The 3,805-nt window shown below is 44.0% G+C and overlaps 1 pseudogene; it reads right to left on the minus strand.

The window, feature by feature from the left end:
• Window positions 1–2,153: 2,153 nt before the first annotated feature.
• LOC103259665 lies at window positions 2,154–3,557 on the minus strand (annotated as a pseudogene).
• Between the last annotated feature and the right edge of the window lie 248 nt (window positions 3,558–3,805).

Raw genomic sequence — 3,805 nt, forward strand, 5'->3', positions numbered from 1 at the left:
GTTCCTCACGAAAGTAAAAATAGAGCTATCATGTGATCTAGCAATCCCACTTCTGGGTATATACATAAAGGAAATAAAATGTCAAAGGGGTATCTGCACTACCGTGTTCATTGCAGCAGTATTCCTAGTAGCCAAGATATGCAGTCAATCTAGGTCTCTTTCGGTGGATGAAGCAATAAAGAAAATGTGGCATATATACAAAATGATATACAGTTCAATCTTGCGAAAGAAGAAAATCCTGTCATTTGCAAATGTATATATAAACATGGAGGACATTATGCTAGGTAAGATAGGCCAGACACAGAAAGACAAACACTGCATGATATCACTTATGTAAGGAATCTAAACATTTGATCTTATAGAGTTAGAGCACAGAATGATGTTTTCCAGGGACTGGGAGGTGAAAGGAATTGGGAAGGCATTGATCAAATGTTACAAATTTTCAGTTAGACTGAAAGAATAAGTTCAGCATATGTATTGTACAACATGGAGACCATAGCTGATAATAATACATCCTTGAAAATTGCTAAGAGTGGATTTTAAATGTCCCAGCTACAAAAAGGTAAGTATGTGAGGTGAGAGCTGTGCTAATTAACTCAAATTTAATTATTTCACAATTTATATGTCCATTGAAATATCACATTTCATCCCGTACTTTATACAGTTTTTGACACTTAAAAGGACCAAAAAAGAAGTGTGTATTTCCTGGTCATTAATCTTATAATCTGACTTGTTTAGCTTTACAAAACTCAAATCCCCACATGTGTTATTGCTACTTGCACCATCCGCTCACTTATACGTAATGAAATAAAACATGAATTTTGTAATAACTATTTAGGGGCCATTGCTGTTCTCTAGACAGCCTCTCTGCCAGAATACCTTACGATTGAAAGGAAGTGTATTGGCAATATGCTCCTTCACAAACGGTCTCAGACTGCTGTGTCTCTTTAACTATGCACACCATCTTTTTGGTTCAGTATCCTTTTGTGCTGTTTTGCTGCCCTTCTTAATGCTGATGACTTGGGTGCCTCTAAAATTTCACACATCCTTTGTATTGACTTGATGTTACTATGGATAGGCTTAGAAATGGTATGAACAAGCTTGTTAAAACTGTGTGTAAAATAATAGCAAGTGGACTCCATTGGAAAGGCTTTTCCATAATTAGAATACATTAGAAGATAATGTTATGAAAGAAAATGAGATAAAACAAAGCTGGAAATGTACTTGGATTAATGTTTAATTTCTTTGGATAATCAGGGCACGGAAATCTTGGGAAGGGGCATACCCAGGTTTCCTACTTAGCTTCCATTGGCACGTAGTGGGGTCTCCTCACTAAGCCTCCATCGATAGTTCAATTTCTGGAAGCTGTAGGAGTGCTTCATTACCATTCACCCTCTCGCTTCCGCTACACCCCCAAGGAGGTGGGTGACTTTGCTACTGCCTGCTGATTGTGATAGTTCCAACTCTCCATTAGATCTGCTGAAGCATGATACAAGTGGGGAGGGAGAGGAGTACCTTAGTATTGCTGAGTGGGAGTGGAAATCCAGACTCCCCATGTGGTCTTTAATGACACCAAGGGAGTGGAGGAATCTGTTATTACTCTGTGGGGATGAAAGTCTTGGATCCCTACTCTGACTTCCCTGACATCACTCTGGTTGTGGGGAGGGAGCCTAACACCTGTGCATGCCTTATGAGATGGAAATCTAGGCTTATGCTTTGCCTTTGCTGGTTCAAATGGGATCTCTGTGATGTTTGGCTTGAGAAGAACAATTACTGTCTGCATAATTTTGATACATTAGATTGCCCCATTCCAGGTCCCTTGGCTAGAGTCAGCAGGTTTTTCGGGAGTCTTTTGTGTGCATAGTTTGGCTTTTCTAGCGTGTCTACTTTCCCAGTACTCAATCTGGGATACATCAGACCAAAAAAAAAAAAAATCTACTGGAACTTTTCATCTTATTGCTCCTCAGGATCTGAGGTCCATAGCCAGTCTTCCTTCTTCTCTCTACCTTTCAGAGTCTTATGTTTGTTTTGTACATGATACCTGGTGTTGTAGTTGTACTAAGCATGAAGAATAAGGAAATTTGTGTCTACTTCATCTTTCCAAAAGTGGGATTCTCAGATCATTTTTTTAATGGAAACACTTTATTGACAGGTTAGGGCCACCACGGACTGTTTTGCAGAACAGAAATGAAACAGTAAAGATAATGGGGTGCAAAATTGTAGCAGACAGTTGAATACTCTTCACCCTCATCCTTTCCCTCAGCATTATCTGCTCCAACGTCCTCATAATAATCCTCAAGGGCTGCCATGTCCTCAGGGGCCTCAGAAAATCCCCCTTCCTCCATCCCCTTGCTCACCTACCCATGAAGAAAGCCATGCTTGGCATCCATCAGGTCACACTTGTGGTCCAGGCGAGCCCAAGCCTCAGCAACAGCTGTGGTGTCTCCCAGCATGCACACAGATCTCTGCACCTAGGCCAGGTCTCCACCGGGTGCCACAGTGGGAGGCTGGTAATTAATGCCAACTTTGAAGCCAGTGGGAACCAACAACCCACAAACTGGGTGGTATGTTTGGTCTTGATGGTGGCAATGGCAGTATTGCCATCTTTGGGACCCAAGTCACCATGGTACAACAGACAGCAAGCCATGCATTGACTAGGGTGAGGGTCACATTTCACCATCTGGTTGGCTGCCTCAAAGCAAGCGTTGGTGGTCTCTGCTACGGTAAGCTGGTCATGGTAGGTTTTCTCCGTGGAGATGATGGGGGCATATGTGGGCAGAGGGAAGTGAATGCGAAGACAGGGCATGAGGTTGGTCAGCTCAACATGCAGGGCACCATCAAACCTGAGGGAAGCAATGCTGGAGGACATAATCTGGCTAATAAGGCGGTTAAGGTTAGTGTAGGTTGGGTGCTCAATAGTGAGGTTTCTATGACAGATGTCATGGATGGCCTCATTGTCTACCATGAAGGCACAATCAGAGGGATCCAGGATGGTGAGGATGGAGTAGTAGGGCTGAACTACAGCTGTGGAATCCCGGGGCTGGATAAATGGAGAACTCCAACCTGGACTTCTTGTCATAATCCTCAGAGACGTTCCATCAGCAGGGAGGTAACCCAGAACCAATTCTCCCACCAAAGCTGTGGAAAGCCAAGAATCTCTGAAGACCTGTGCACTGGTCAGCCAACTTGCAAATTCGGTCCAAGACGAGGTCAACGACCTCCTTGCCAGTGGTATAGTGCTCTCGGGCATAGTTGTTGGCAGCAACTTCCTTGCCTGTGATGAGCTGCTCAGGGTGGAAGAGCTGGCAGTAGATGCCAGTGCGAACATCATCAATGGCCATGGGTTCCAGGTCCGCCAGCGCTGCCCTGGGCACATGCCTGCCAGTGCCCATCTCACTGAAGAAGATGTTGAAGGAGTCATCTCCTCCCCCAGTGGTCTTGTCGCTTGGTAGTTGGCCATCGGGCTGGATGTTGTGTTCCAGGCAGTAGAGCTCCCAGTAGGCATTGCCAGTCTGGGAAGCAGCCTGACCAACATGGATGGAGATGCACTCACACATGATGGGGACTTGGAGAGCTTGGAGGAGGCGAAAGGACAGCAGTAGGGATCCCCAAATAACAGACTACCAAGGAGTCTAGGGGAGAAGCAGTGAGAGCTGGAAGTCACAGATAATTTCTGTGTTTAAAAATGTTGGGAAAAAAGAAGCTTTATGGGAATAGTTGGAGACAATATCATAGAATACAAAACTATTAAGCACTTACAATTGCAAGACTAAAAACAACTGTATATTGCTTATTGGTTGTTTTC

The sequence above is a fragment of the Carlito syrichta genome, unplaced genomic scaffold, assembly GCF_000164805.1.
Source record: "Carlito syrichta isolate Samal-C Ts95f unplaced genomic scaffold, Tarsius_syrichta-2.0.1 Scaffold13351, whole genome shotgun sequence".
NCBI lineage: Eukaryota > Metazoa > Chordata > Mammalia > Primates > Tarsiidae > Carlito > Carlito syrichta.